Here is a 14,610-nt window from a genome sequence, read left to right as displayed (position 1 = left end):
GAGATATGACTCTAACAGATGGGATGTGATACCAAAAGTTAGCTTCAAACAAAATCTTTTACTGTATTCTTCCTGCTGTGAGGAAAAAAGATTTAATCTTCAAATACGGAAAGGTTTCTTCACAGTAAGAGCTGTGAAAATGTAGAATAGACTCCCTCCAGAGGTGGTTCTGGCCAGCTCAGTAGAAAAAAAAGGCCAGGATTCTTTACTAAATGTACATAATATAACTGGGTACTAACGTTTATAGGTAAAGTTGATCCAGGGTAAATCCAATAGCCTCTCGGGGGATCGGGAAGGAATTTTTTTTCCCCTGCTGTAGCAAATTGGAGCATGCTCTGCTGGGGTTTTTCACCTTCCTCTTGATCAGATATGGGTGAAGGATTGTGTATATGGGATTGTCTAATTTTGGTTGAACTAGATGGACTTGTGTCTTTTTTTTTTTTTCAACCTTACTATGTAACTATGTGAGGTTAAATATTAACAGCACAGTGTTAAGAGTGAACAAGAAACAGTTTTGAACGTCCTCGCTCTATCTCAACATCCAACTGTGTGTTGGAGTCAGTTGCAATTTGAGAAAGAGAGCATGGACTCAAAACTGTTGCTTGCTTTCTCTTAACACTGTGCTGTGGCTTTCCAAACTCATTGCAGGAAGAGTAAAAGAATTTAATTGCAGCAAAACTTTGGTATCACATCCCATGATGGATATAGATATTTTGGGGTTTATTCTATATATTGGGACAAATGTAAAACCATTACCAAAATGACTTCCATGTATGTATTGTAAAGCATTCACAGTCCTCTAGTATAAACTTGCAGGATTCTACATGCTACTATTTATCTGTATGAGGTTTTATATGCAACAAAGGTGTGTTCTGCGCTACGTGTCTGAATCAGGTTACACCTATTGTTCAATTATGAAAATGCTTGTCTGCACAGCTAAAATATGCCCCCAAGTGTCTTATGTAACAAATCCATTGTGATGGTGTGTGTGTTGTGTTTTTTTTGTTTTTTGTCTTTCATATTCACTTCTCTAATTTCAATGTGCATGTAGTATTCTGTAAAGTCTGTTGGATTAAGATTCAACAATGTATCTGCAGTGGCTTTATTGTGGTTTTTACACTATAAGTTTGGTATTAAAGTGTTTTGTAAAGTTTTGATTATTTAAAAAAAAAAATAAATAACAAACGTGTCATACTTGCCTCCACTGTGCAGCTTGTTTTGCAGAGTGGTCCCAAACATCTTCTTCTGGGGTCCCTCTGCGGCTCTTGTGGCGCCTCCCCACATCAGATTACCCCCCCCCCCCCCGGGAGAGCTCTTCTCCTAAGGGGTTATCTTGTGGATGCGCTCCCGAGTCCCATCATTCGGCGTCCATAGCCGCTAAATGTATGACTCAGCACCGGCGTCATTGAATATGATTGACAGCAGCGGGAGGCAATGGCTGTGCTGCTATCTATCCAATCAAGAGCCGAGAAGCCTTTGCAGAGGGACAGCGCGTTCCCGACGGGTGAAGTTCCAGGGCTCGGGTAAGTAAAACGGGGGGGGCTGGGGGGCCGGTCTTTGCCAGGTTTTTTCACCTTAATGCATAGGATGCATCAAGGTAAAAAAAACAAGGGTTTGCAACCCCTTTTAAGGCCGGTTTTACATATGTGCAACCGCGATTCCCAGCATGGGGTCCGTTATGTCCCTGTTCACTGGTTCAGGTGCGATTCAGGTCCAGATTTTTGCCTGAATTCGCACCTGAACCGGACCCAAAGACGCACAGGACCCTTTTGGAATGCGGACCGTGGCTGCCCCGGACCTGTGTGAACCAGCTTCATTGCAAGCCAGGCACACTCACAGGTCATGTGAATTGGATGCGGAGAAAGCCACATCCAATTTTCACATATGTGAACCTGGCTTTAAAAGTAAAAATGCCTTTCTAACGTTAAGTAGGGGTTTGCTAGCACGTCTGTCAGCTTCGTACTGTTTGTTTCCCTGTTGCAGATTTTACCTCACTTTCTGTCTGATAAATGTTGTACCAAAGTGAGGGGAAATTTAGGAGCCCGGATAGCAGTAAAGCCTGATGCGGGGCTAACCTTTTTTCTCATTCGTACTAAAATAAAAAGTTTTTGAGTACGTTAAGCAGCATGGCACATGGATTGCCCATATTTAAATCCTATTAATATGAAACGCTTAGAACTGGCGCATTGGAGTAGAGGGGTTTTTCTTTGGTTAAGACTGCATTTCCCTATGCACGTAACCTTGAAATGGGTCAGTAACATGTCTCCTTGGCAGTGCTGATTGAATTTGGATGTAAATAAACCAGAACCAGGAGCTTTGACAGAGATTTCTTCCCTATAGGGTTCCCAGGTGATGATGCTACAAAGAAAACTGCTGCATTAGACCGGTGTAGAAATTTGAAATGTGTTCAAACACAATGACAGAACTTTAGAAATGTCAGATGAAGATATATGATTTTCATAATCTGCATTTGGCACTAGTTCAGTCAGTCGATGATGGTTTTAGGGACCGCCGGAGAAATAGTATGAAGTATCAAGGGGCACACAGGTCGTGCAACTCAATCCGTGATGGTTCATGAGCACACCTGTCTTTTTGGAAGTGAGTGAAGTGTACAGGTGTATCCTGTTTGTAGCAGCCATGGGAATATTATCAGCTTGTCTATAGCATGCCTGCAGACAAGGATTTCCTAAAATAACATGAGACGGCAGGAGGACAGCACTATTATTGCTACAAGCACAATGACCTCAGGAAATCCCTGGCTCCCAACTCTCTTGTCTGCATCATATTCATATTTTCTTAGATGTGGAGCTACATCAGGCAGGAATTGTTTTAGTACCAGTCCTGTGAGGTGTTTAAAATCTAGATAATGGAATAAAACGGATAAGTAAATGCAAGCGGGCGTACTTTACTAGGAAATCATCTGAGTTCACAAATGCCCCATGGGTCCAGCTGGCCAAACATGAAGGTTTTTCATCATTTCCAAATGACTGACCTGCTCAAGATCTTCTTTCCACTACTGACTTTTATTGTGCAGCGGATTCCATACAAGCTCCCATAGCCTATTAATCACTGTCAAAACTTGTTTTATGTGGCCATTTTAGTCATGAACGATTGTCACATGATTCTGAGCCTTAATTTGCAGATGAGCAAACGTTCTTATAGTCCCTTTGATAAAATTATTTTACAAAGCGCTTATTGCACTATTATGCCTTTTTTTTTTTTTTTTTTTTTTTTTTTTTAAAAAGTTCTTCATTTAAAGTGGACCTGAACTCAGTGAAGATTTGCTATCTTATACAGTAGGGAACATCTAAAGCTGTCAAAGCCTAACTCTGGGGGTGAAAAAGGGTCCCCCTCTTGCACTGCAAGGGTTAAAGTCTAGGGTTGCAAGGGTAAGCTTTATTACTTATCTTATTCCTGGCTCTGGCAGGATCCAAAGATGGCTGTAAGCTTTAGGCTGTGGTTAGTCCCTCAGAATCTTCATGGACAGTGCGGGGCTAATAACCCTGAGGAGACAATCATGCAACAACTGGCCAAAGAGCCTTAACCCTGGTACACACGTAAAGTTTTTTTTCTTTGTTCAACCCAGCAGGCTGAACAAAAGCAAAACTGACAGATCGCCATACTAACACACGTGATGAGGGGCAGAACACACTGATCAGCACTCGTAACCATTGGCTGCAAGCAATGATCAGATGCTGGTTTTCCAGCATGCCCCTTTGACAAAAGACCGGCTTCTATCGGAAAGACTGCTGTACACACTGTACACACTTTGGCCTATGTGTACCCAGCCTTAGAGAGAACTTTGCAGGGGCCCGGTTGCATGGAGTAAGATGTAAAGTAACACACCTTATCCCTGCATCCCTAGACTAAATTAGTATTTACCTCTTGCCCCACTGCAAGGTCAGATTTTGTCTCATTCCTGAAGTTTAGCTTTGACTGAGCTCTAGCAGCAGTGGCGGCTGCTTTTTTTTTTTTTTGGAGGGGGGGTCACCGAACACCTGTTTGCTGGTCGGTCCAGCACTTACCCCATCTAGGCAGGTAGTGGGTGGCGTGCAGCGACTCCGTGTCCTCTTCTCCATCGGCGGCTTCCAGCGTGCGGCTCCCCCCCTCCTCCTAGGCATTCAATAGGATCGCCTGTCCTTTCAGCCAATTGGGTAACGGGTCTCAAAACCTATTTCCTGATTGGCCAGGAGGAGGAAAAGCATTACAATAGTGAATATTCATTTCCTGTTGTAACACACCGTTCGCATTCTCTGCACCCCGAGCCCACCCTGTTTTAAAGCCTATTAGAGCCTCTGGCTCTAATAAGGTGAGTGGAATCCATGCATCCGGCGTCCTGCAAGGGTCCGGACACATGGACGGGGGGGGGGGGGCTGCGCCCTTAATGGACAGGCCGCCCCTGACTAGCCGTACCATAAATGATTTACCAATGTACCTTAAATTGCTCTTGATAAAAATCTGTGCATTTCCTGCACAAAGGCACTCCTGTGCCTAAAAAAACAGTAATTCTGCTGTGTGAGATTGAAGGTGCTATTACTCCTAGTCATACAAGATTTGGAGTGAGCTGTGCTGCTCATTGTTCTTACTGGAGGGTAGGGATGAGCTCCGGCGTGTTCGCATGGCGCACGTGCCGAGCCCGCCAGGAAGTCGGCACGGCGCAGCGCTAATCACAAGCAGTGAGACATTTCCCGATGTGCGGCTGCAGAGATCGGGAAATGTCTCCCTGCCTGTGATTAGCGCTGCGCCGTGCCGACTTCCTGGCGGGCTCGGCACGTGCGCCATGCGAACACGCCGGAGCTCATCCTTACTGGAGGGGAAGCCGTATCTAAGGACATGCGTTGGAAGGATCTCTATTCTTTAATTTCATTATTTGGATCTGTGCTGTCTGTATCTTTTCTGGAGCTTCTTTATCAATACCCCACCAATCATCTGACATGAGAAAACATAGCCCTGCTCCTCCACCATAACAGCCACTTCAATATAGAAGCAAAGTGCAGACTAAAGCGTGGTAGCCCACTTAATGGGGAAAAGAACCGCTGAAGGGAACCTACAGGCAAAAGTGGTGACTATTGCTTCGCTCTTGCTTCAACTTCTTTGGGCCTAGCTTCCAAATTCCAAATTGTTTACTAATTAAATTTTACATGTAACACTTTTTGTCTTACAAATTACAATGTAAAGTAGACCTGTGTATACATCATGACATCATGGCTGCGCTCACCAGCCAAAGAGAGGAGGCTGCCAGGGGCTGGTCACATGGAAGAAAGAGCCTGTGTAGGGAGGAATAAAGTTAGTCAATGTGATTTTTACAGGTACCATTGACAAACCTATGCGGGGCCACTGCAAGTGGTGGTTTGTTTTTTTTGTTTTGTTTTGTTTTTTTTTTTGTTTTTGGTTTTTGGTTTTGTTTTTTGTTTTTTTTTCCGTGTTCGTTGAAGCTGAACTCTGTGGCAAAATCCACCCCTGCAGTACCTCCCCATCCACTGCACTGCAAGGGTGGAATACACATTTAGTCTAAGGGGAGCTGTACAGGCATTATTACATACCTGACTCACCTCCCGGGTTGGTTCCCGCTCTCTCCTCAAAGCACCAGTCTCCGCACCATCACATGCAATGCAGAGCTGTTAACCCTGTATTGTACTTGGTGGGGGTGAGCATGAAACCGCAGCCCGAAGCGCCTTAGAGAGGAGGCGACAGGGGACCAGAGTAAGGTAATTATTTCTCTTTTAACTGTGTACCACTAAACAAGCATTTTAACCCTTTCAGTGTGGACCCCCCCCACCCCCTGTAAATTAGGTTTTTGTAACATTCTTAGAGTTTAGCTTTTAAAAAGAACCCCCTTTTTTTTTTTTTTTTTTTTTTTTTTTCTCAAGAAAACTAGCAGCATTCTTTTATTTTGTGTCATATCACTTTCACTTACTGATTAGTAACCAGATCATTTAACACAAATAATCCTGTTTTACGGCAACAACACCCATTAACCACACAGATTTAAAGGGGTGGATTTAACAAAAACCGTGACGTATTAAACCTTTCATTGTCTGTAAAATTAATATCACTTAATGCTTTAGGCTTATTTATACAATGTGAAATGCTAATTTATTGATAGGAACTGTAAATTTAAGCGTACTTATTTTTATTTGTGATTCCATTAGAATCTCTTGGCCTAAAAGCGAATCGTTTTAATAGCAATGTAAATGTTGTCTTTTAACAACTAGCGAACGCCAAAACAACTTATTATTTTATTTGTCAGAAAAGTCTTGTTCATTCAGACCTCATTTAATTGAGCTTGTGAAAAGCAGACGCTATACTATTAGAATCGCATATTCTGTAGTTGAGGTCACCTATTCCACTGCTATGGTGGATTACGCCAAAGCTTTTCATATAGTAGCATCTGCTTTAATAAAATCACACCAACAAATGGTGTTTTAAGCAGAAGTTGAAGCATCGCAATAAAGAAATATTTCCGTAGAGAAACACCCAGTACGTGCATTGAAATCCTTCACTTATAAAAATTAAATAGATCATAAAACTGGATAAGATGATTCTGCTGCCCTGCTTCATATAGATGCAACCTAGGAGGAGGAATTGTTTCAGAGGCTCAGGCTAAATGTAGTCGCATGACACTGGAAAGGGGTCTGCTCTGAAAACTCTAGAGCTGTCCATACACTGAGCAGATTTTGGCCAGTCGCTAATGACCTGGCCCTATTGGCACAACTTGGCCCAACATCCTTTAATTTAAAAATTGAAGGAGCCAGGCCAAATATTGGCAGCCTAACAGTGCCTGCATCCAATCAGATGCAGGCACTGTACGGGTATGCTGACAGTACCATACAATGGCTGCAGTGGGAGAATTATCCATTCTGTTTAACGTGGATGAAGGAATCCTGCAGGCTGAAAGAAAGCTCCTCCCCTCTGCCACGTGCCCCCATAGCGTTCTATGTGTCCATTGACACACGGAGCACAGCTGGGTACTGACCCCCCTCTCCTTACTGGCTGTGGTTGGCTGCAACAGTAGCCAATGGTTCTTGCAGCTTTCTCTGAACTCTTGAGGGGGAGAGAGACGCTACTCTCAGGCACAGTGCTGGATCAAGATCGGGCTCAGGTAAGTATAAGGGGGAGCTGGGGGGGGGGGGGGGGGGTAGCAGCACACAGGGTTTTATACCTTAAGGCAAAGAATGCATTAGGGTAAAAAAAAACTTGAAGCTTAGCTGTGGAAATTTTTTGCATGGTTGCATTGGTCCTGCTTTGACCATTGTAAGTATATGTGTGCCATACCTGGTCATTCCCTGGAAATCACTGTAGTAAGCACAGTTGCTGCCCTGCTGCTTAGACATAGATCACTTGTGTAGCGGTACCCATATGCAAACTATTATGTTCAAATAGGATGGCTCCTTTTTAAATGCAGTCCAATGCAATTGAAACAAATGGGGGAAAAAATAGGATAATAAAAAAGTAAAAGGGTATTCCTTGAAATTCAGATGTCTTCAGCTAGCCTCTTTATGCTGTAAATAAAGTAATCCTGGGTGACAGTGTAGCAAATTTTAGCAGGACCTTGGTTTATCCTTGTTGTATTATAACTTCCTTCTTTTTTAATCCTAAGGGTGTTATCCAATGTAGATGCTAGAATCAGTCGTGAACTGGGCATAGATGTCTGCTTTCAGTGTTTGTTATAACATACGATTTAACTTCTGTGGAACTACAAGTGCTATCAGCTAAACTGTGTGAAAGATGTCTGAAAGCAGTGTCCTTAACTATGACATGGGTTATACCTGCTCACCACTCTGGAACATTGGCAACGATGCAGATAAGACTTCAGCCGGAACTCTCTCTGTGTCTTGGCCTTGAGTAATGGCGTCCGCCACGCTGCAGCTGGGATTCGAATTGCAGGCGTCTCTGGATGACCTGGAACACCCTCCAGTCCGCTGCACGGAAGAAACTATGCTGTCTGCAGAGGTCCCTCTGAGTTTATCTGTCCGGCTCCCAACTGTGTAGGCCGCAAATCATCAACTCTGTCACACAACCCTCCTGCTGGCAGGGTCAAATAGCGTCCAGAGAGGCTGATCTAGGCCGCGCCAGCCCCTTTTATATCCTTTCTTAGCAATCTGTTCTGTCCACTCAGCATTCTGTTAATTGTAATTCAGATCCGTTCTTCTGGCATAGTCACTTCAGCATTCTGAACTACACATCCCATGATGCTTCTCTCTCAATCCTATCACAGGAAAAAGGAAATTGGCACGTAGAGTCCAGCAAACACTAGAGAGAGCCCAACCCCACATTAATAACACAGAAAATGTCTCTAGATTATAGGCATAATAGCGAACCCTGGCTACATTTGCTTGGCACACTCTATCTCTATAAATTGAGAGGACACTTAGCATTTTTTCAATAAAGCAAAGCATTTTCTGATTGGATAAGGTAGGGATCATGATGTAACTACCCGGGTGCCCCTATAGGAAAATTTCCCCTCACCTCTTGTTCCGGGGGTGACTCTAAAACTTTGGCTTTCCTTTTACTTTCTTTCCCTAGAACAATGATCACTAGTACAAATAGAGGGTGATTCTCCCCAATGGGGACATTGCCAACAATGGAAATTTGACAGAGGGTCTAACATTTCCCACTCTGTCTGGTAACGTTAAAAAAAAAAAAAAAAAAAAAAAAAAAAAAAAAAAGGTTTTGCCTAGAAATATATGTTAATGACAAGTGACTGAATCTAATTTTTACCCTGGCAAGTAAAATACTACCCAAATGCTTCTAAAAGAAGCTTGTGAGTACTGTCATTAATGTGAAGCCTAAATGCTGTAAACAAAAATAGGGCATGCATTAGTATTTTTACTTGTTTTTTCCTTAAACGATTATCTTACAATAAAGGGATCATTTGTTTTATAACGCAAAGGAAATCTCATGGCAGTAAAAAGGTCTACATATATTCTGTATTCTTTGAAAAAAAATATTTCCTTCCATATATATTTTTATCTCTGTGGGGATTTCTGCTTCCTTCAGTGTCTCCCCTTCCTCCTCCACACAGAAGGGAATTCCTTTACTACAGTGAGGGGATATACTCGTCTGTAATTTGAAAGCAAATGTATAGTACCGGCAGGCAGTTCTAAATTTAGTAAGCTTGACTTATCGTCTTTACGACCCATGGGGAAGAGTCTAGCCATTACTGCTGTGCACTTCCATGCAAACGGGTATTGAAGTTTTTCAAAGTAAAAAAGATGACAACTGTATATTCCTTTAAAGGCTCAGTCCCTCTGAAAACCAACATTAGTTTTTGTCCAACTCTGTTGCATTACATCACTTAAAGAGGTTCTTCTTGTTTGAAAACATTTTTTAGCTGATGATGACTTTTAATAAAAGCACACTTGCCTGTCCAGGTATCCAGTTCCTTCCTTACCAGGGCTGGTTCTTTGCCAGTTTTTGGGTCTCCAGCGCTGGCAAGTTTACTTGCAGCTTCACATCCAGCTTCCCACTGCACATGCGTAAGCCATGCTGCACTTTGTGTATGGTCCCACAGCCTTCTGGGACCTGTGACGTATCCCAAAATGTTGCAAGCAGGGAGGGGAGGAAAACGTCAGCCTAGGCAATCTGACTGGAAGTGGGAGCAGGTACCTGTCAAAACCAGGTAACGGCTCCCCCCCCCCCCCCCCCCCCCCTTTTTAAAAAAAAAAAAAAAAAAAAAAAGTTCCAAAAGAAGAGGAGCAGTGGGGAGGAGGGCATAAAGCGGAAATTCCCCTCCTATGCATGAAGTTCTGCTTTTTAAAACTTTGCTAAAAACAATATGCGAGCCTCCATGCTTGACCTCTTTAGAAGATGCAAGTTGCCTTCCCAATATGCTGATTCATTGTCTGAATCACTAACTGAGGATTAAAAAGAGGAACATTCTGACAGCAAGGCAACTAGCATAATCAAAAGAAGGCTAATGGCAGCCAAACCTATTTCTCTCAGCACAAGTTTTCATTACAGTTTCTAATATAAAATAAATCAGTGCAGTGCAACAGAATCAATTAATATGCATATACATCTCAAATTCATAAAATTGGAGAAAGTCTGAAACTACTATTCAAAAATTAAATTGTGACTCAAATAAATCCAAAAAAGTGCAATTGATCAAAAACAAGTGAAGTCCAGTGCTCCCCAGAAAATTCTGATTATTCATCTTCGATCTCTGTCACTTCTCCGGTGAGTCGTGACACCTCCACAACCCCAAATGAAAGACCTGCTAGCCTCAAGATCATAGATATTTGCTCATCTGTGATCTTTATTCAGATCCACTCAGCTGGTGACCCCTCTCCAGTACTCCTCGACTCCAGGTTACTTAAATCTCCAGTGCTCGTACCCCACATATGGATTACATGCAGTAGAAAGGTGGATACATAGTGCTTCCTGTTTTTTACAACTTTAACACAAACTACTCCAATAAATTACACTTGCAAGATTTAAAATACAAAAACATTTTTTGATACGCCTCAGCCGACTCGCCACTGCACAGTATCGGCAAAGACGGCGTAACATCATGGGCTCGGCTCCTACCCTTTTAGTACACCAGCTTTAGTCTTGGCTTGGTTCCAGGCATCAACCCCTCTTTAATAATTTCACTCTTTTAAGCAAAAAAATCACTGCAGATGTGTCCTTGCATGGTATTGCATTCATTTCTAATTGCTGACAATATTCACCCAAATTTCTCCAGAGTAATTTAAAAAATTAACTTGGACAAGTAGACTATTGCTTACAAAAGCTAAATTGCCTGCTCATCTGCTTTGGCCTTTGCCTGCTCTTAAAGTAAAGAGGTTTGTGGAGTGCATGCTCTGTGGCCAAGAGTATTCTGTTTTTGTCTTTGCAGGAGCATTTGTGTCTCCAAAACATTCCTGTCTGACTTGGGGCAGAATCCCTGCCAAAAGACATTGAGATATTTTGAACATACATGCATGTCCAAATGTTCACTGATGTCTGTGGCCAGCTTGACCATGTCCATCATCCTCAACATAGTAGAAATCGTTGTCTAAATCCTGCGGAGGCCGACTCCTTTATTTAAAACCCCCTTTGTTTTTAGATCTATGGATTTCACACTGCACCTGTGATGTTTCATCATGACTTGGTGTTAATAACATGCACTTTTCCAGTGGAAGCTTCCAGCAGAACAGCCTCACATTTCACAGAAGAGTGGAAGAACGATGCAGTGGCGATGTTACCTCACCCTGCAAAAATGCTTTGTTCCAGAGAAAGTGGAAACTGAGGTTTGTGGTTTAGATGGAGCTGATGGGGTGTGTGTGTGTGTGTGTGTGTGCGCGCGTGTGTGTGCGCTATACCAGATCCAAGGCAGCAAAATAAGGGAAGTTTAGGTTTATTACAATTCACCCCACTACTATCACATCTAGGGGTTTGGTAGTACGCTGATTGAGGTACTTGATTTGGAAGTTGTAGTTCCCTAAATCAACCCTCTAATAAATTATGCAACTGCGAAGTTCCTGTACTGAGCTTCTCTCAAAAACAAACAAAAAAAAAATATTTTTATCTATCCCTGCCAAACCGTACATAAGTATAGGTTACAACATTGTATGTTACTACTGAAACACTATGGAAGCATTGTTAAATGTATTTCTGTTGTATTACAGGCTAAGTTAAAGTCTAATGCCTAGTACACACTATGGGTTAGTTTTTTGGGGCTGATTAAAAAAAAAAAAAAAAGGAGCTGGGGAGAGGCTGCTGTACGAACGATGCAGTTTTAGTACAGTGACCCCTCCCCCGGAACGCACCGGTCAGCGTTCGCAGTCATTGGCTGCAAGGCTGATTGGATGCCAATTGCCAGATGTTTTTCTGGCATGCCCGTTCTACAGTAGCTGATATTCAGCCCTTGTGTACCAGGCATTAGTCCAGCCAAAATTAAAAAAAATAAACACAAATCATAACAAGGGACATAATTTACAGTCAGTGGGAGATGCCCCTTGTGCTGATGCATCTTCAACATGCCCCCCCCCCCCCCAACCTCATTGTTGTAATCTTCCAGTGCAGTGGGGGTTAATAAGGGGCTTTCACGAGCTCTTATCAAAAGTGCCCAGGGATGCCCACCTTTTCCACCCAGCTCCGCCATCCATAGAAGCTGTATTACGGCTTCTATGACTGAATTGGGAGCTATAAACGGAAGGGGCTGATGTATCGCTTGTCTGCCCATCCTACATAGATCACTTTACATTCGTAGAAACGGAGCTGGAGGAGAAAGGGTGGGGAAAAGTCATGCACTCTTGATTAGAGCCTATGACATCCCCTTTGTCCTGTTAACCCCCACCGCACTAAAACATTATGGCGACATTGGGTTCAGGGGTTCATGGACGGAGGAGGATTTCACCTAATGAAATAGGATTCAGCACAAGGGACACATCCTACTGAATGTAAGTTAATGTCCCTTGTGCTAATTTTTGGGTTTTCTGTTTGTTTTGTTTTTTTGGCTGTAATGAGGCTTTAAAGCTGAAGTTTATAATCTGCTTATACTTTGCCTTCCCTGGTTTTTGAACACTCTTGCCTGCTACTGTGGCATTATGGCTGGTGCTTTGAAGAAGCAAAAATGCTTCGTTTTTAATTTTGGATGGACAAGGTCTGTAATTAGGTGACTTTTTCGTCTGTGAGAGGGCGTCTGGGCTTTGTCTGATACTAGACCTGTAGAACCTAAAACGGTAGCGTAGAGGAGTGGGTATTTAGTCTGGTTGTGTCTTGTGGTCAGTGATGTCATTGGGTTCATCCTGACACAGCTGGAACAGCAACCAAAATTACTCAGCTTGCCTTCTGCAGGAATTCTGTTAACTCATTTGCTGCTGAACATGTTTAGCTAGGATTTTTTTATACTAATCATGTACACATATAGTGAGAAATATTTCAGCAAGAGAATATATCAAGAAATATATATATTCTACCTTCAGACTTTTAACTATGCTGTCTGCTGTCTGACTGTAATCTCTAATTGTTGCAGTGATCCAAAGAGAAATGCAACTTAAAGGTCAAGAGCAACCTTCCAAAAATACAACCTTTACCCTAGATGGCAGGAGGCAATAACTCCAACTGAATGGATTGGTGTTTGCATAGGTCAATCTGGTCATGAAGAACCCTGCTGTTTGTCAACCAGTAAAAACGGTCTGCGCCCATCTCATATGGTTTTTCAAACTCAGCAAACTGTCTAAGTGCCTTCTAGGGAATGTTCTAGTGGAGGGTCAACCAATTAAAGTTCAGCAGGCACATGCATAGTTTACTGGGCTTACAGGATCAACCTGGGGGCAGGTTATCTCAGCTGGTTGTCAGACATCATAATTATGCAAAATTATGTTGGTGAAGCAATGGACTTGAGTATAATGAATATGAGTCAATGAGTATAATCTGATCCGATCTCCAGCCTTAAGAGCAACTCTCTATTACACAGGATATCCCTAAGGGTCCCTGCGGGCAGTCAACAAAGTGCAAAATATGAGAGTGCTACACAAGTTTAAAATAAGTCCAATATAAATTTATTGGAAGGTCAACAGATAAAAGCCAGTAGGTCATATGTTACTGATTATGACTGATCAAAGACATATGTATACATTTAACTGGTTATTCTGCCTATTTTTCACTCACTAATCCAGGGGTGTCCAACCTATGGCCCATGATGGCCATGAATGCGGCCCAACACAAAATTGTAAAACTTACTTTAAAAAATTTGATTTTTTTTTTTTTTTAATTTTATTTGGGGGGGGGGTTGGTGTGTTTTGTAAAAATGTATTTACACTTGGCAAACACATGCGGCTGAAGGAAAATGTGACATTGTGTCTTTATTGGACTTTTCAAAGTGTTTTCTTGCCGCCCCAAAAAATCTCCCACTCTTCACAGTCACGCCTTATTCATGTCATCTGTTTTCAGCAGCACCTATATTTGTGGGCAACTAATTTTGTAAGGATGAAGCACACAAAGGGCAAAATTAGAGCCAAAATATCTGATGAGCACCTTGATTCATTGAGAATTGTTACCACATCCATTGAACCAGATATTGATGAATACACTTATCAAAACAATATTGAATATTAAAAACAAGTCAAATATCGCATTTGTTTTATGTTGCCCTCTTTTACTTTTATCATAAAAAATGTTTTCGTTTTATTAGGTACCTTGTCTGTATCTGTAATTGTAGATGATCACCTTGTAAAACAACCCATTCAGTTTAAAAATAGAATTGAAAGGCAAAACGTTTTTGTATAGATATAAAAAAAAATAAAAACAAAAAAAAACATTATAAATGCCTTTTTTCCCTTCCTTATAAATGATCACAATCCCTCTGTTCTCAGCTGCATAAGAGCTGGGGGGAGTGTCAGGACAAGTGTGATCATTGGAGGAAAGCACACTGGCTATGCTCTCTACTACTTATTGTGGTTAGGAAAGCAGAGGGACTAGCTGGAACACCAGGTATTTCACATAAAGGAAGCAATGCAAAGAGAACAGGATACTTTCTCATACAAGTACATGGTACAGCAGGCACATATCAGGAATATGAAGTGTTGGGGTAACAAACACTTTAAAATAGAAGTCCACCTGGACACTAAAATCCCTGCATCTACAGATATCCAAGATCTAACCCTGTGAAGAATTCAGTAT

At 42.1% G+C, this 14,610-nt stretch overlaps 1 protein-coding gene across 2 annotated transcripts in view; it reads left to right on the top strand.

Annotated features, from left to right (window-relative positions):
- The window catches only part of FHL3 (four and a half LIM domains 3), a 54,037-nt gene that overhangs the window by 6,004 nt on the left and 33,423 nt on the right, over positions 1 to 14,610 (top strand). The window contains exon 1 of one of the 2 annotated variants that reach the window (XM_073615515.1): positions 11,049 to 11,234. The exons of the other annotated variant lie outside the window; for it this stretch is intronic. The gene's annotated coding sequence lies outside the window, so the exon portion shown is untranslated. Of the gene's footprint in view, positions 1 to 11,048; positions 11,235 to 14,610 lie in introns of those variants that run through there. 2 annotated transcript variants of the gene reach the window in all.

The sequence above is a fragment of the Aquarana catesbeiana genome, linkage group LG02 (assembly GCF_042186555.1).
Source record: "Aquarana catesbeiana isolate 2022-GZ linkage group LG02, ASM4218655v1, whole genome shotgun sequence".
NCBI classification, from domain to species: domain Eukaryota; kingdom Metazoa; phylum Chordata; class Amphibia; order Anura; family Ranidae; genus Aquarana; species Aquarana catesbeiana.
The sequence above is the reverse complement of the archived record's forward strand: the minus strand, read 5'-3'. Positions and strand labels throughout refer to the sequence as shown.